Here is a 19,132-nt window from a genome sequence, read left to right as displayed (position 1 = left end):
GGAGGTGGAGCTCTAGGGGACAGGTCATTATATAAATCAAGGGAGAGGGGATAACATTTCTCTCCCAAAATATCTTGCCAGGAATTATCCCCTCCACAAAAAAATCATACAAGCGAAACGGAACATGCGAAGGTATTTGTCTTTGAAAAAATCAACTGCTAAGCTTCTCAACCAAAATCAAGCGATTTTGCAGAGAACTTAGCATTAAAATAATTATTTACCCTCCCACCTCCCCTCGATTTCTAACGGTCCACTCTAAGGTTAAAGATATCCCGCGTTGATAAGAACAATTTCAAATCCCAAATAAAATAATAAATAATAAAACCTTTATTTGAGTGTCAAAACTGAAATAGCAGTAATAAAACCACTAAATGGGGAGACTTTAAAGTAAAAGAAAAATAACAAAATCGAAATATCCTCTAAGAGAATGAGGGGAGGCTTGAAAAAAAAAATACAGGCGAAATATTAATTTCAATTCAATCGCCGAATTTTAGTAAAATATACCTTATATCCATTGAAATCTGCAGGGGACCTCTAGCTTTGTGCTGGATTTGCATCATAATTGAACTTTTCGCGACTATCAGTTTTAAATTAGTTTTTTGGTGATGATAAGGTTATAGAATATTTTGGGTGCCTATTTCTGTGTTGTGTAAGCTAATTTTGGCCCGTGCATTTCTTTTCAAGCTCTATCATTTTAGGTCAAGAGTTTCACAAAAGTACCGAAACAGCTGTTTCTACATCCCCGAGAAGAAAGAAATATCTCAGAAATAATGATTATTTTTCCCTTTATTACTAGAGGGATAAAATTGAGACAACAACGACATCTCAAAGACGACTGAAACTTAAATAAAAGTTAATTATTATTGTGATCAGTGTTTCGCTTGACAGTTCTTGACAGTTAAAAAGAGGTGTAAGAAGCTACCGAATATGAATCTGCTATGTATTAGATCGACTTCGTGAAGGCCTTGTGCAATAGTGTAAATGAGTTAAATTTGTGAACGTCTCGCTTGATTTTCTATTCAAGTGAAAAACGGAGTGAACGCAAACAAATATTATTTGCTGCTTTCTAATGAAGCTAGAATCATCCTTCTTGATTTTCCTAAAGTAAATTGTGTTTTAAGAAAACTTGAATTTGCCAATATTTTGGAAAGGAAATCCTTAGTATAGCGTTTACAGCCTCACAGCATTCTTATATTTTGAGCTATAGAAGTTCTTTATTTTTCTAGAATGGCTTTCGCAATTTAAACGAGGGTCTAGATTTTTCGTTCGAAACTAAGACCCAATTTTACAAAGCCTTCAGAACCAGGTGCTGCGATTAAAAATTCAGAAAATAAAGCGTTATGGAAATTAAAGAATACAATCGAAAAAGAAAACAATGTCGTTGACTGGGGTCGGCTTGTTGCGAAAACCAATCACAGTTTAGCTTACCGCGAGTGGTTTAACAATCTCTTAGTGACCGTATCACATTCAAAGGCGTAATTTAAAGCTGGATGCAGTTATAAATTTCTTCCACTCCTTTGGTAAACTTTCTTGGTCGATCTACAACGCTTTAAATTTAACATGAGTGGCTTAACAAAACCAAAAGAATACGACTGGAAGGATTCTAACGTTGCTTTGCTTGGCAGCGACCAAGACAAAAAAGTAAGGGTTTATCAAGATACACCGAACGTTTGAATTCTTGTGGCAGTTTTGTAAAAACTTCGAAGCTTATTTTAAAAAATTGGAATTATTTGCGTTTTTTCAGGTGAAAAAAGCGGCGGCCAAAACAGAACCCGCTTGGCGAGGATGCGAGGATTTGGAGGGAACAAGAATTTGGAGAATCGAAAAGTTTGAGGTAAGTTTTTTATTTTTTATTTATTTTGTAACATCTGGCATCAGCTTTCTCCAGCGTGTAATGTAAGTTTGTGTTATGAATTATCTGATAGCCGTAAAATGGATGTAAATAGGTACGGAAATCTACTGACACTTGGAAAACAAACTAAATTCTGTATCTTTTATAGTTTGATTGGGTCCAGCGAGGAATTAAAACTTCGCAAACTATTTTGTGAAACTATTTTGCCACAGCATTCATTAATATTCATTCCAAGATTTCAACAATGCTCTATTTTGTACCATATAAGGCAAAATATAAAAATGTCTCCTACGCTCAAAGCGACTTCCTATAGTTTCATTCTTTCCAAACAATCAAATAGATGTCTTTATATGATCAGCGTTTCCACAACTATTTTAAAGTCGAAGAAACATACAGTGTATACCTTATTTGGTCAAGAATATTTTTCGCACGAGCTCGCGTGTAAAAGAAAATGCAACTTAACTTGACATGACTAGGACGGCTGTACATTAAAACCTTCTTGATGAGTAGGACATTTGATGGAAGCATCATAATTATTTAAAAAAGCTACTTGAAACGCCAAAAGACTTCGGACGCGTTCAAATTTCGGACAAAACATCCGAACAAATCACGCATGCGAAAATTAAAATGTCAAATCATTTTTAAAGGCGGGTTTTTGCTCTGGGATTTTTTTTAACGTAGAACGTGGCGTCGGCCAAATTAACAACTGAAAGTCAGTACAAAATTCAGAATTTGTCAGTCATTTTCAGGAACTATTCATGACAGCTTCAAGACTAGAAACGTTTCTCTTAATCGCAAAAAAAAAAAATATGGATTCAGTGGATTGGCTATATGCGATGTATACTGCCGACTTAGTTGTACTGTAGTGTGGTAAACTTGTTGAAAAAATAAATACATAAAACACTAGATGAGTAGTTTTAAAATCGCTTCAGGTTAACTAAGGTCACGTGACCTTGAACGCTTTCAAAACGTTTTTTACAGTCACATGGATAAATGTTTTTCTAGTTTTAGGGTCGCTTCGATATCGTATACTGTACTTAGATCCTCAAACATCGATTATATATATGGCGAAACTCGAAGCCATGCTGGTCGCAAAGCGACGCTCGAGACGTGCGATTCGCCGATGGAAAAAAAATGCCGAAAAATTCGATCAAGCGCCAATGGGCAAGAAGATGCCCGCAAGACATTTGCTAATGATATAGTAAGATGATTCGTAGATTGCTAAAGTCATGTCGAACTCTTTTAATTGTCGTCAGATGAAAAACAGTCAGCTACTGCAATTAGCCGTTCCGAGGTTGCGCAGGGAACTGGAGCGAGTTTCAAATTTCAAGTAATCGATAATCTGACACCACCACATAAAAGAACTCGGTGAGATTGGTTATTTTACCAAGTTTGACGCTTTTAGGATGAACACAGACGAAGTAAATTAATATAAGTTATGGGCTTTGAAACATGGTTAAATATCCATACAAACGTCTCTTATTTAGAGACAGCGTCCCCGAAAACCATATAAACTCTTAATTTTTTTATTTTTTTTTATTTTAGCGATACTCTTTAAAACGGGCAAACATAGTGATTTTCAACTTAGTTTCTTTCAAATAATGGGTCTTTGGCAGGATTTTACAGCTGTCACAAAACGGATAAAAATTTTAAGAGTTTATATGGTTTTGGGGGACGCTGGCTTACAATTAGAGACGTTTGTATGGATTTTTAACCATGTTTCAAGGTCCATAACTTCGTTTCTGTGCATCCTGACAGCATGAAACTTGGTCAAATCACCAACCTTATGGCGATCTTTTATGTGGTGGTGTCAGATTATCGATTACTTGAAATTTGAAGCTCGCCCCAGTTCCCTGATTAGAAATAGAGTTCAGTGACAGGCTTTCGCAAATGAAAGCTGGGGATTCCGGGTTTAAGTGTCTAGAACATTGCAATTTTATGGTATGGCGAAGTTCGGATATTTCGTGAACTAGAAAATCAAGAAGCTTGAATGAACCTTTAAGTGGACATGCGAAAGAAAAAGGAGAAAAGCTCTACCAAATCAAGCCTAGTTTCCTAGCTCCCCAATAAAAGTGAACCCCAGAAAAATTTTGCTTCCCGGTTTAAGCCGAACTAATTATCCATGCCTCCGCTCCCTGGTCAAACACACTAAGCCTAAGCGCGTGCTTTTCCCGCCAAAACCGCTACTACCAATAGTCATCTTGAGACGGCTTCCACGTTTTTTCCCGCAAAAATTACACGCGCAGTCTTTCACCATTGGAAAAGTTTGCACTCGTTGTCACATTTGCACTAGAATTTAAAACTATCTGATTACCTTTGATCATGGATTTCTGACAGGATTTTCTTTCTTTCTTACTGCGGATATTGTTTAGGTAAAACCATGGCCCAAGAAAAAATACGGAACCTTTTACAATGGTGACTCATACATCGTTCTTCATGGCGAAAAGGACCCAGAATCTGAAGTAAGTATATGTACTCATTACTAATGCAAAACTCACAATTCAATTCAAGCCTACCCGTTAAGCGTTTAAGGCAAGGTAGCCTAAGCATTTGGCATGCACTCTTTATTTTTGCCGTCTAAATTGATTGACCTAGCTCCTTTGCGACTTCATTTAGCCAGGCTGTGCCAAGCTTTAAATCCTAATTTCCATTAAAAAATTAATTACTATAAGTAAGGAATTAAGGGTGCTACGAAACAGCTCTTCAAGGTTTTTCTGGGTCGTACAACCCGTTCCACGGTTTTTGACGCCATCTTGGTTTGGGGGCAAACGCGCGGCAAAATTTACAGTAAATGAATTGGAATAATCGGGAGTTTGCCGCTCGATAATTGGAGAAAGGTCGACATTCTGCAATTTCTATGAATTACAAACTTGCTGATAGCAAGTTAAGTGCTGCGAAGTGAGTTAGAATATTAACTATAATAGTAGGAGCGGAACGGAAGGTCATAAGAATGTTTCGGATTTTCACATTTTCAGATGTGAAGGATTTAATCTTTAATTTCTTAGCGAGTGAAATGCTAGTGACATTGAAAAAAGGAAGCAATGTAACATAACAACGCACGTGCAATTCGATCGCAAAGCCATCAGAATCACCAATTTATGACGTCAAAAAGCTCAAAGCTCGTTACATTCTAGCGCGCGGTCATTATGAAAACGATTTCATGGAGCCTTCGCAAATAATCTTCGTAGTTTTTGCTGTACATATTTCGTGCTCAAAGCGCAGAAAGTATTTTTTCCCTTTAATTAACTTAGTAATGGATAATTATGAAAGCGAATTATAAGAATGCCTCGTAAATTCGTTATTCATCAGAGCTGGCGCATAAGGGATGAAAAGACCGTTTCTCCGGCACTATACTTGACCATCTTGCTCAAGAGAGGTTTCTTGGGAAGCATTTACAAAGTACTGAACAGAAGCGCAAGCGGCAACGCTTCAAAATTTAACGTCTTGCTCTTTAGAGAAAAGGACATCGCAAACGACAAATGCAGCTTCCACATTTTACATGCCGCTGATCATACGTACTGCATAAACTCAAAGTCATCGCCAGTGAAAAAGTCAAATCGAGTGTGTCGCCTATATAAAGCGCCCAGGCCCCGCACGGACAGTCAAAAAGTACGGTTGTTTAGTCTAATCACTGGGATATTGTTTTGTTGTTGTTTTTTATTGTAGCTCTTACAATTTTCTTCTTCTTTCAGAAACTACTGTTCGATGTGCATTTCTGGATTGGCAAGCAATCTACTCAGGATGAATATGGAACTGCTGCCTACAAAACAGTCGAGTTGGACACATACGTAAGAAAAACATCCCGAAATATAAAAATAACGTTTTATGCTGCAAGACAAAGGGACAAATACTTAGTTTATTCTTGTAAATTGACGGTACACTAATAATAAAGTGACGGATCCAGTGGGAGGGCCCAGGGGATCAGGACACCCCCCTCCCCTTTCTCTTACAACTTGTTCCGGACACTGAAATTATTGCATCGACAGGATCGTATATCACTATTCAATTGGTTATTTTTTATTTAATGTTATGAAACGCGCGTTGCATTTGGTCACTAGATGCCAGGCATTTCCAGAAATGTAATAATTTTCTCAACCTTCGCTACCAAGTCCAAGAGGAGGATGTTCAAGGGGTGCGTCCTTCACGATGAACCAAGTACACTTGACGTTAAATAAGGGTTATGAATGAATAACGTGCAATCGCGATTATGGGGTGGGGTAGCTGTGGGGGAGAAGTGATTTGCCACAAAAAAATTCAACAGTGTTTCCTCCAATCAAATTCTTTCTGTTCTGTAGTTGGACGATGCAGCAGTACAGCATCGCGAAGTTGAGGGATCAGAGTCTGAAGAATTTCTTGAGTACTTTGGTAATAATATTGAGATAGATGATGGCGGGTGAGTAGGACACAAAAACAAAATACTGCATGGGACTGATATCTGTGTAATAACTAATTAGGTTTAAGGGGGGAGACCTACATAATAGTTACTATGGATGACTTCTAACCTTGGGCTCCCTTAGTATCCTGGGTTTAGTTTTTGGCCATGTTCTTTTCGAGGCTGCCTTCGTTTTTGGTTGTCACGACCAACTCAATTTATAGTCTACTTTATTTCCACTTCTTTTCGCGAAATAAAATATCAGTGAAAAAGGTGCCGCGAAATGTTTAAAACATTTATATACATTTATCCATACACGAGTGTATTAAAAGTCAGGTACAATGTAAAAAAAAGCAATAAAGGGAATAATATATGCAATTAGTAAATGGTTAAAGCCTGGCTCCCTCTCCAGTCCACACATAATGTTGTATGCACCTTTCAATCATTTTAAAGGTTTTGTTTTTTGAATTTTTACAGAGTCGAATCAGGCTTTAATCACGTCGATCCAGAAGCAAACTTTGCCTTCAAAGATATGGTGAAGCATTTCAAGAAAGTGAATGTGAACGGGGTAAGGAGAAAGCATTTTACAGCGGGGACAAAGAATGTTTGTGAACAATATCTTTCACTTTTTCTGAGCAGTAAGGACGATACTTCCGTTCCATTTTAAACCAGTTTATATACCGGTGTTTTCACAAAGACGCTGATCATGAATAAATGGCCATCAAATTCATCGAATATAGAACCAACCGCTTAAAACAGTCGAGGCACATTTCAATAACACAGCAAATACAAAAAAAGGAACGGATGGGCAAAAGTGAAGAAGATTGAAACGGATTGCGATATGGGTTTTTGAAATATTGTTGGGCTGAACAGTTTTCAAAATTAACCTTGCTGGCTTATAACATTAAATTCATGATAACGCCTGGGAGAACAGATTTGGTTGCAATAAAGCTATGGTCTTCCCATTTAGATCTATAGAAGTACTTTCTTTGCAAACATTAAGTTTCATAGCGAGTATTTGGCAAAACTACCATCGGGATTTCTTTAATGAACCTTTTTTTGAAAATGTCAGAAAGAAGTGTACGAGGTAGTGGATGTATCATACAACAAGAACAACTTCCACTGTGATGATGGTTACGCGGTGATCTTTTCCGGAGACCGTATGATCCAGGTATATTTGACAACTGTTATTACCCATAAATTAAACTTTATATAATAACCTGAATTCTACGCGCATTTTGATTGGTTCTTACTTATGATCTATCAGAGTACAGACACATGGATGACGTCACGCGGTGGTGTGACTCGCGCGCGTGATCATAGTTCATAGTCCAAATCAGAGTTGTCGGTAAAGTTTTTCAAACTTGCGGGGCCACAACAAAGCAAAAAAGTTCAGCTTAATTACAAATCTTCAGTGAGAAACAATACGCCAAGCATCGTTCACTTTTCAAAGCATTTAACTGGGCGAAACAAGCTTGAAAAAGACAGTGAATTATTCGAGAAATTATCCGAAATCTGTATGAAAGTTTGACCGATGTTGTACAGTTGGACGACGCCACGGAAAACAAACGAATTGGACGAATTGCGGTTGAACGCTTCGGTTAATGCTTACAGATTTGAACCGAACTTTCCAAATCGGAATAAAGGTTAGTTTTTTCATTGACTTTCAATAGACCATTTTTCTGTTTATTCAATCGGATTAACAGTGCTTCGTGTTAACGAAAACTTAATAGTGAAATCAAAACAACTTAGCTCATCGGTAGGGCAGCATTGCTCAAACAGAAGTATGCTGAAGTCTTGTGTTATTATATAAAACAAATAGATTTCATTTTGCCGTGCGTCTGTTCAGTAATAGATCACAGAAGACGTCAAAATGTGGTATGAACATCAGTGACCCACTCGGCTAGCGCCTCGTGGGCCACTTCTCTGTTCATACCACATTTTGACGTCATCTGTGATCTATTACTGAACAGACGCACGGCAAAATGAAATCTATTTGTTAAGTAGAAAACAGTGGGAGAGAATCTTTTATCAGAAATGGTTGGTGGACTCTATTGTATTTTTGTTTATTGCATTTGATAGGGTTTTCTGTATGTAGTTTTAATTTGAGGACCTTCCTGAAAACCCCTCTATGTGACGGGAGCTTCCTTGTTAAAATTATGTATTATTATTATAATTATTATTATTATTATAATTAATATTATTATTATTATTATTATTATAATTATTATCATTATTACTATTTTTATTATTGTTACTATTATTATTATTATCCGGTGAATTGGGAGGAGAAACGAATGCAAAAACTAAATTTTAAATAAATGTACCGTATTTTCCCGAACAAACGCCGGTTTTCCAAGGTGGAGTTGTAATTAACCCCCTCAAGCATTTATTTAAAGTATAAAAAAACTGCAGCTGTAATGAAAATATGTAAGTCTGTCAAAAATAATGTATAAAACCCGTTGTTTTTAAACTCCGGGCTTGAACAAACTGCATAATCAAATAAACGCCGGGTCCACCAAGCCAAGTTAGAAAATCAAGAAATGCCATATGGAGCCAAATCAAGAAATGTCAAATCAAGAAATGCCAAATGGAGCCACCTTAAAGACAGTTTTCACACAATCTCCCGCCAATAAAAAAATTCGTCCAGGGAAAAAGTTTCGTTTTTGACGAACCTTCGTCGAGGCAGTCGAAAAATTTCCGATTTTTTAGTATCCACTCAGAGAATAGCACGAGGAAATGAAACTATTTCGAAAGTTTCAGTCTATGATCAGTTGCTTAGCAACATGGAGACGAATACTGCGGGCTCATTCTGTGCAATCTGGCTTTGAAGACCTGAAGGTATTGTTGTTTGCACCCCCCAATGGAACTCGCTACGTCATGTATGCACTTTTTAAGTGTACCTTTAGCGAAGTGGCGTACTATTTTTATAATGTTCTTTTTCTAAAGGTCAAGGGCTCAAAAGCTAAAATGGATGCCATTTGTCCACTCAATCAGTGGATATCAGAGCAAAAGGTACCTTAACAATAAGACAATAATTACATTCGTTCGTTCTTTTACTCCTTTACTTTAATTCATTCATTCTATTCATTCGTTCGTTCCTTCGTAGGTTGGTTTGTTCATTCTTTCCTTTCTTCGTTCATCGTTGGTTCGTCGTTTCCTTCATTCGTCAGTTTGTTCACTCGTTCATTCGATCACTTGTTTATTCGATGACTCGTTCATTCATTCATTCTCCATTCATTCATTCATTCATTCATTCATTCATTCATTCATTCATTTGTTCATTCATTCATTCATTCATTCATTCATTCGTCCATTCATTCATTCGTTCGTTTGCTAGTTCAGCATTCATTTTTTCCTTCCTTCCTTCCTTCCCTCCTTCGCTCCCTCCCTCCTTTCCTTCCATCCTTCCCTCGCTTACTTACTTTTTTGAGTTAATAATAATTCCCTGTTTTGTCCCCTTGTTGCAGGAGCTTTACCCCAAAGCCACTTTGGAAGTTTATGGTAAGCTACTGTCGTCATAGTCTACATATATGAAGCGCTTGCTTTGCTTATTTAGTTGACTTGTGCGCTTGGTTCGTTCTTTACCGGTTGACGTTAATTCTGCGCTGTTTTTTTTAGTAATATATCTTGTCTCTCACTGTGCTGTGTCTTTGATAAGAAAGGACAGCTTAAATATGAAGACACTACAACACACAAAGTGAATTTTTTGAATGCAGGGAACCACACAATGCAGAGAGTAAAACCCAGTACTTCTTGTTGCCGGATATCTTTTTGTGGAAATGCTTGTACCAGACGTCAATGTGACGTGTAGAAAAACACATTGCATGGCTGGCACCACGGCAAAGAACACCTTCAATGGGCCAAGACTAGTTGTACTTGTTGAAATATTGGCCCATTAAAAGTGTCCTTTGCTGTATTGTCAGCCATGCATTTTAATTTGTTTAAAAAGGCCATAACATGACACTCTAAAGGTGATGTTTCGCGCAACAATGTTGCGCGAAAAATCGTTCACCGCGTAACATGGTACCGGGGACGATTTTTCGTGCAACTTTTGACTCGGCAACACGTTGCGAGTTTTTGAACCCAAGTCAAAAATTCGCAACACAAAATGAAGAATATTCAGAAAGTTGACTCGCGACAGGCTCGCCGTCGATTTTTCGCGCAACACCTTCCCAGAATTCTGTTCAACATGGCCTGGACGCGCGCGCAAAATGTTGCGAGTTGGCGTTGCGTTAAAAATCGTCCCGTGTAACCACAGGTGGCCCAAGCTCGATATATGAGTACAATAAAGATGACCTTTTCATTGTTTCGTAATTCGATCGATTTGCATATTTATAAGGATTTGTATGGGGAAATAAATATGACCGAAAAGAACGAAAAATTAACCGTTGAATTACAATAAAAATCAGTCACCTTAGCTCCTTTGCTGTTTCCCTTGTGTGCTGTGTGGTTTTTTAGCCGATTGAGCGCGATTCCAGTGAGTTATAGTTCCTTTGCCTTGGAAAGGTATATAGAGAGAGGAAGGCAATGGAACTATGACTCACTGGAATCGCGCTCAATCGGCTAAAAAACCACACAGCACACAAGGGAAACAGCAAAGGAGCTAAGGTGACTAATTTTTATTGTAATTTAACGGTTAATTTTTCGTTCTTTTCGGTCATATTTATTTCCCCATACAAATCCTTATAAATATGCAAATCGATCGAATTACGAAACAATGAAAAGGTCATCTTTATTGTACTCATATATCGAGCTTGGGCTACCTGTGGTGTAACATGCATGTTGCCAAGTTCATTTGGTTGCGTGAAAAGTTGACTCGTGTATAACATCACCTTAATAGTTTCAATTTTTTATTTTATTTCAGATAGCAAGGAAGAGTTTAAGAAAGATAAAGTCTCCCAGGTAACCTTATTGTAACTAGACTGTTTAAATTTTCAAAGCAATGTCGCGAAAGCGACAGTAAACCGTTTTTCCTTTTTTGCTAAACGTCTCACTGATGTCACTAGTTAGAATTTCTTCGACGAAAACTTGATAAAGTAAGGTAGTAGTTACCCCAGTTTAAAAGCTGGCTTCTCAAAAACAATCCCTGTTAAATACCGTGCGAGTTTTGTTCGACCAAATTACCAAGTTTCCAAATGCTAGCCATTATCAGAGATGGGACCATATGTGCTCAATTGGAGTGGGGGTAGGGGCAGTTTTTGGCCCGTTGTTTGCTACAAAAAATGGAGAAAACCAAGTCAGGGAAAAAGGGCGAAAAATCGATCCCTGACCTTCTGGGCCTTGTATTTCATACTGCAGTATGAGGGAGGCGGCAGGGGTATTTAACAGAACGCATAATAATGGACTGGCGGAATGGCGAAACGGCGATAGTATAATGTCATAACCAACAAATAAAAGCTAACCGCAAGCAAACCAGTTGGGGAAGAAGTGCCAGTTTTGTAAATCTTCGTTGAAGCACTCGAAGAATTTCCAAATTATTTCATCCAATCGAAAACTAGCGCGAGCGCTGACAAGTACTCCGAAGCAATCGCGCGTCAGGGGTACTAAAACGTCATGTTGCTTAACAACTTCTGGGACGAAAACTTCGGGCTCAGTCACTTCTCGGGGAAGTAATGTGACCATCATCTGGCACTTGTTCCCCAGACTGAAACCGCAAGCAAACCGCTGACCATCATTCTGCGTTTTGCCTTCTGCGTTCTGCAAAATATCCCTGCCGTGAGAGAGGGACGGATATCGTGACATTAAAATTCGTCATCAAATAGTTAACACCTGTTCACAACTTTTTATGTTAAATGTTTTATCTGCAGATTGTAGATCCCATTCGAAGACTGGCAGCAAAATTTGTAAGACAACCTTCAATTAGGCAACGTTTTCTGCGTTCTTAACTTTCTCGCCGCACCCGTCAAAAATTATAACTCAGAGCGCGAAAAATTACCCTGATCATAAGCTATGTAAGACAGGCTTCACTAATGCCTTGCTGGTTTACAACATTCTGTTCTTACTTCGGTAGAGGAACTAACAGCGCAACAATTTAGTTTCAAACTATAATCAACAAGCAACTATTGTATCTGTTTGCGGGACCAAGGCACATTTAATTACAATTTTTCAAGTAATATATCAAATGCGAGAGATAGTGTTTAATTGGGATATTTAAACACCGAGAACAGAGTTGAAATTCGACGCGCAGCGGAGTATTTTTGACAAAATCCGAGATGTTTGGATAGATACCCGATGGAACACTGTCTCGAGTGTTTGATATATCTTCTCAATCGAAACAAAAACAGCGGAGTAAATGGAGAAATAAAATCGTAAAAAAATTATGCTTGTTAAGACCGGGTATCCAAACCTCCTTCACGGTTATGATTTTCTTTGTTTTAACTTGATGAATTATTGATAAGTTTGAGAAGGTTGCCTCGAGGAAAAATTCATTGTTCATTTGATGCTAAGTCCATTGGGTTCACACTAAAGCCATTTAGACATTATTATTGATGATTATTCCGCTTTGTGTTGTAGGAAGCACCAAGCGAGTTTGTGATGAAGCTGATCAGGTAAAAATGTTCAAATATCATCAATATGGCTAAGGAAAATTAAGTTATGATAATTACAGTGTACCAAACGTCCTGATTATTAGCCATTTGTGAGGAACCATGCTTTCTCAATTTAACGAGAAATTCTCTCGTTTAAAGACACTAAATAAAACGCCAGTTTAGCAGAAACGCCCACATCGACAGAGCAAAAATAAAATCCCTCTTCCATGTGTATTTTTTTAGCTTTTGGGAGATCTTTTTGTTGCTTTCATTTAGAGATACATATCACTTAGGATAACTAAAAGTGCGACGCACTTGCGTCCCATTTGGGCAGAGTAGCAATGTTTTTAGTCACATATTGTTATTTCAACCGGAATTGCACAAAGTGAAAAAAAGATTTCTTTGTAAAGGTCGATTTACACGGTACGATTTTGTCGCATGCGAGAAGCTTACGACACGCCTATGACAGTCGTACGCGAGTTATAAGTTTGATTTACACGACACAAATCGTGTCGTAGGCCTGTCGTAAGCATGTCGCATACGACAAAATCGTCCTGTGTAAATCGGCCTTAACTAACACAGGCATCATCATCATCATCATCATCATCATCATCATCATCATCATCAAAATCATCATCATCATCGGCATCCTCGTCTCGGAGAGGCGACAGGCTCTTGAGTGACTCAAAAGCCCGATTATTGAGGGGCAGTCTTTTTTGCAGCTTGTACAGATGTAGTTGGTGGCCTCTCGAACTGATACTTGTCGTTTCTTTCTCGCCATCCGCTTGATTGTCGCCTCGGCCCAAAGTGCCCCCTCCTTCACACCGTAACGCCAGGCGTCGCGGTCTTGCGCGAGGACCTCCCAGGTATTGGGATTGAATTCAGCGAGTCGCAGGTCACGCTTGCAAACATCCTTAAGGCAAAGGAGTGGGTACCGGCGAATTTACTGCTGGTGGTTACGCAATGATGGACTAGCATCCCATCCAGGGGGGTTAGAATTACTCCTAGTCAGTTCATTCTACGGAAACCAGGATAAGCTCCGGCCTGATGGGCCACTAGGTTCGAACACAAACTTTGCTTTAAGAAGTACCTTGTGTTCCCAGCAGAATTCCAACCTATAATCTTCCACTTAGTACTTCTGACGCACTTCTACTCTACCACATCTGCTAAAGTACATTTATTTCAGTGTAGTGTTGTATATGACGATTGTCCCTTTTTAGAGTACTGACAGACAAGGGTAAGCCTGAATTCAAGGAAATAGCGTCTGGAGGTAAAAGTTTGGATCACAAATTACTGGACTCAGACGGATGGTAGGATGCCGTTCGGTTTTCTATGCGCGCCATTATTGAGTTATCCTGTTTACCCTTTTAGGACCCTCTTTCAGCTGACACCATTAGCAAACGTATACATCTCAAAAATTAAATAAAAATTAATAAATTACTTCATTTAAGTGTCAGAGTATTTAGCACTGCTGTGCAAATTGCGGACACCGTAGATAAGGAAAGAAACATTGTAAATAGAACAGAAATTTCTTAAAAATCCAAACCAGCAGGAGGCTTACCAGTTGGCTATTTTCAAAGCGCGGAGGAGTTGAATTCGGGACCACCGAACACAAATTCGTCTAGTAACTCGGAGGTAGATTTGAAAGCAGGACCTCCGACGCGCTAACCACTAGGCCACGCTTGCCTCCTAAAGTTCAAATTATTGTGCACGAGAAAAAAAAGTTAAAGAAACGTCTTACTAATGAACAAAACTTCCGAGGCACCTTATATGCCCAGGGGGGTACTCCGACTTGTAAATGACGGGGATGATCGAATGAAGGCAAAACTCAGGACCACAAAAAATCCCTAAGTCTTCTGACATTACCCCAAAAAATTCCTGGCCCAAAAATAACCCCCCCCCCCCCCCAAAAAAAAAAACCCTTGTCAAATACCCCTATTTTCAGGGGGAATACCTCGAGTGAATCATCAACATATACACCAAGGCCGCACCAGCGCTTAGTTTGTTTTATCCCCAAAAATCCCCTATTTGATCAAGTCACCCAAAAATACTTTCCAAATCTTCCAACCCAAAAATCCCACAATCGAAAATTTCAAACCCAAAAAATCCTTCATCATCCCCGTCATTTACAACCGGAGTACCGCCCCCTGGGCTTATATGGTCCGGAGCAGGCAACATATAATTTAACTTTTGTATGTTTTCTTGCAGTTTTTCTGCTGGAGACTCACAACCGTTGTATTGTGTGGGTTGGTGCTCAAGCAAGTTCTATTGAAAAGCAAAATGCTTTTAGCTATGCAACAGTAAGTTGAGAACAGGCTGTTATAGAATTTTATATAATAACCTGAATTCAACGCGCATTTTGTTCTTACTTATGATCTATTAGAGTACGACGCATAGTGCGTCCGCGGTGGAGTGACTCGCGCGCGTGATCAGGTTCATAGTCCAAATCAGAGTTTTATTATCTAAAACAAATTCCATTTTGCGTGGGTCTGTTCAGTTATGATCAGTGCGTCGGGGGCCCACTCGCCTAGCGGCTCGGGGCCACTTTTTTGTTCTTACCACATTTTGACGTCATCTGTGATCTATAACTGAACGACGCACGGCAAAATAGAATTATTTGTTAAATGATGTTCCTTTTATAAGTGAGTGCCTCTAAAACATTTCCATATCAGGGCATAGGGGTGGGTGGAGTCATTTTTCGACCACGTGTTTTGGCTCAAATTGCAGGACACTTGCAGAACTTACAGTGATCAATATTAAAATCGCAGAAGGATCAAATGGCCCTTTTTACTGTTCCCGACGCCATATTGGAATAGTAACCGCGCAGACATGATAGCGAGGCTACCGGTGACCCGTGGCTGAGCGTGAAGAGAGATTACAGTGAGGATTCGGCAATTAGCCCGTGTTTTCGCGTTTTTTCTGAACAAAAGCGAAAGTTTTGATTCTAATAATACTCCTTCGTCATCTTCTAAGATGAATGGAAGACTCCAGGGACGGGTTACTCGTCGTCTCGCTTACGGGTGTAAATGAAGGATTTTGATCTCCTTGGGTGTTAGAAGAACGCCAATATTTTTAGCTATCAAGATCTTGTTTAGGGTGAAAAATGAAATTGATGTCTTTTAGTGGCCAAAAACGCTTAAGTCAGATTGGTCTCTTTTAGGTGTTTAATTTAAATTTTCTGACAAGCAACTGCATGCATCCTGGCGCTGTCATATGAGAGTTTTCCCGCGTGGATACGTGCAAGAGTTTTATTCAACTCATTGTGTCTTGTTCATGTTTGATCCTTACGTCTAGAATTTGCTTGTAGTCAAGGGAATTTTCCACATGTTTGTTATTAGACTACAAGCGGCCACTCTTTTGCCTCTCTCTTCTTTTTTTGCTTCTTACCCGACGAACTAGTATTTGTTGTGGAGCCAATCATACGAGTTAAAAGACCCCACAGGCAGTCGGATAAACCAGTAATAATTGTTTTTGTTTCAAAATTGAAAAGATTTTTATAGATAGAAGCGGAAAGTGAAAGGATAACAAAAAAAGGATCCGCCGGGTGTTTGGGACTTTCGGTCAGAAAAGAGTTCCCTAACTTTGTTTTACAAACCAAAAAAGAGTACGAGAAGTTTTTTTTTTATGGGAGTCAAGTTTTCTTTTTACCTTTGTAAGCCATAACACAGCACGAGAGTATTCGGAACAATACCCGCTCATACTAAGAAAACATTGGATCAGTAATGGAGCAATCTGATTAGTTGATTTAAGTTATTTGCTCTCTAACTACCTAAGTCGTGTACTATAGTATAATTACTAACACAGAAGTCCAAAAGTGTGACCACTTGTAATACATCCACTTTCTTTCATGAGCTGTTCTCTGCTTTTGATTGGATAATGACTGCACGATAGAATGTGAATTAATTAAAAGTGATCACACTTTTGGGCTCCTTGCTGTAACATTCTTTCTATGATAAGCAGAAAACGACTTATAAAAAACTATTAACCGCCATCTTTTAATCTAGACATCTACAATTGTAATTTAACCTGGAACTTTCTTAGTGTATTATTTTTAGCTGTTATATACTTCTTTCTGATTTAATTTTTAATTTTTGTTTATAACTAATGATACTTATATCTTTTTGACAGCAATATCTGCAAAAACAAGGCCAGAATCCTATTTGCGGCATCACGGTCATGCGTGAAAATAACGGTAAAACACCAAAGGCGTTTGCAAATGCTGTAGGCCAGCGCAAAGGTGAGATTTAATTGCTCAACCACCAATGCATGAACAGGGAATTATTTACTCATGTACTAGTAGTCCGACCCTTACGACCCTCGTTACCTTTCGGATCTATAGCAGCCTCTTCTTATTGCTACTAGCAGAAGGTAGCAATTTTCGTGAAGGGGGGGGGAGGGGGGGGGGAGGGGAAGGAGGGTTTCAGTTCTTTTCAGGGCGCTAAAATGTGTAATGAATGGAGGGACGATCCAGCAATACACAAACATGATACAAAATACACATCATATATTGTACTCAGAAAATTTTGTTCAAACAGTTTCTTTTATTCCTTATTTGTGCATCCTAATAAAAAGCCACATTACGTTTGAGGCGGCTGTTCTGAAAGGGTCGTTACTTTTAGCGGTGGATTATTTCAGGGTTAACAAGCAATTGTGGAATTTTGTTTTTAATTTTGGGGGTTGTCACTTAAGTCGGAACTCAACGGTATCTGTACTGAATTGACCTGGCTGCGCGTCCCCCGCCACGCCCCGCACGGACGAACACGCTCCGTTAACCTCCACACAGCTAGCAACCCTCTTTTCTAGTTTCTCAACCTTACTCCAGATGTTCCCCAGTGTTCTCAGGCTGCCCTTAATTTAATTCCAGTGATCTTCACAAAGCATCTATTGATATACCTATCAGTGTTCTCACATGCCCTGCCTCTCTTTGACCTGACTGTTTTGTTGTTATTAGGTGTAAGTGGCGCACAGGATCATCACATGTGAAATGCGTTGTATGTCCTGCCAAGAACTCAGCTTCAAGAACGCTTTCAGAATGTTACGATATTTCGCACCCACTTATTTCGCATTTATTAAGTTTTTGAATTTTTACCAGTTCACACCATTATAACGGGTAGAAGTCGTAGTACAGTTTAAGGTAAAAGAAAAAAATGTTTTTCCATTGTGCTTATTAATAACGCTCGAGGGGATTAGCCAATAGAGAAGTAACCCGAATTGTTTCACTGTGTTCGAGAATATTCAGACAACGAAAGACAAAGGTCTAATGATGGTATTATACCAAAATATAACTGTTTCCAACCAAGTTTCTTCATTCGTTGTCTGAATTTTCTCGGAGACAATGAACCTATTTGGGTTATCCTTTATTCTCTATGTACTGAAATTCTCATCAGGTACTAGGTTTTGGATTATCCAATCCTTAATAGTATGTCCATGTTTCTAATTTGAAACTACAAACTTAGTGATACTAAGTTTAGATAAGGCATCATTTTTCAAGTTTATAGTTCCATAATCTTTTGCGGTTTAAAAGAAAATAAAGATTTGTTTTCTGTTTGTTCTTATACAGAAGATATATTTTATTCGGCTGGATTTTAACCTTAAGAGACATGGAAAATTAAGCAAGATTTATGTTTTTGTAGGCTTGGTTTAACAGATGTTGAAGGATAAATAAAATTAAAACGAACAGATCAAAGTTTTTAAACATTTGTCGAGCTGTTTAAAAAATTTGATCAGAAAGAAGGTCGATTGGTAACATCGAATGACCTAACCTTTGTATTGTCGACTTAACAGCGAACGATGTTTTTCTGTTGGATTGTCGGGAGATTCATAAAGCTTAGGTCACAAAGATTGATGTAAGTTTTGTTAAATTTAGTTCAAGCGCAATTTGCTTTAAATGCTTGGGTTTTTAGCAGTGTTTTCAGTTCAGGGGTAATTTCTTGCTTTTGTGCTATAGTATGAAAAATAAAATGCAGTCTTTGCTGTAATTGGTTGTATTGTTTATTTTGTTCGAGACTTTTTGAAAGGCCCTTTAAATACTTAATAACATTTTCCCCTCCCTTTCCTATACTTTTACTTGCAAAATCCTACATACCCTTTCTTATATTTCCAGCCTGAAAAAGGTACCCCTTTCGGGCGGGGCCCACTATAGGGAGTCCACTATAGGGAGTACCCTAGGGGGGTTGAGAGGCATCTTGGATATAGACGGGCAATATAGAAAGCGAGTCAGTTTGCACAATGCAGTCCAGGGAACAAAAGTAAAAAAGTCTGTGTCCGAGCCATGAGGCTCATACAGCCGGAGCTTATCCCGGTTTCCGTAGCATTAAGCGACTAGAGAGCTATCCCCTGGCGGGATGCTAGTCCATCGCAGGGTTACCCCCCAGCAGT

The 19,132-nt window shown here is 38.7% G+C and overlaps 1 pseudogene across 1 annotated transcript; it reads left to right on the top strand.

Annotated features, from left to right (window-relative positions):
- The first annotated feature begins 1,449 nt into the window (after positions 1–1,449).
- LOC144631511 (gelsolin-like protein 2) lies at positions 1,450–18,732 on the top strand (annotated as a pseudogene). The gene is made up of 15 exons (XR_013566760.1): positions 1,450–1,641; positions 1,745–1,834; positions 4,225–4,314; positions 5,545–5,640; positions 6,148–6,245; positions 6,702–6,792; positions 7,297–7,395; positions 9,174–9,239; positions 9,695–9,728; positions 11,092–11,129; positions 12,741–12,775; positions 13,975–14,064; positions 14,963–15,054; positions 16,883–16,991; positions 17,706–18,732. The product of XR_013566760.1 is annotated as a gelsolin-like protein 2 (transcript).
- Positions 18,733–19,132: the final 400 nt, after the last annotated feature.

Source organism: Oculina patagonica, chromosome 12, assembly GCF_052425735.1.
Source record: "Oculina patagonica isolate OP01 chromosome 12, crgOcupat, whole genome shotgun sequence".
NCBI lineage: Eukaryota > Metazoa > Cnidaria > Anthozoa > Scleractinia > Oculinidae > Oculina > Oculina patagonica.
The sequence above is the reverse complement of the archived record's forward strand: the minus strand, read 5'-3'. Positions and strand labels throughout refer to the sequence as shown.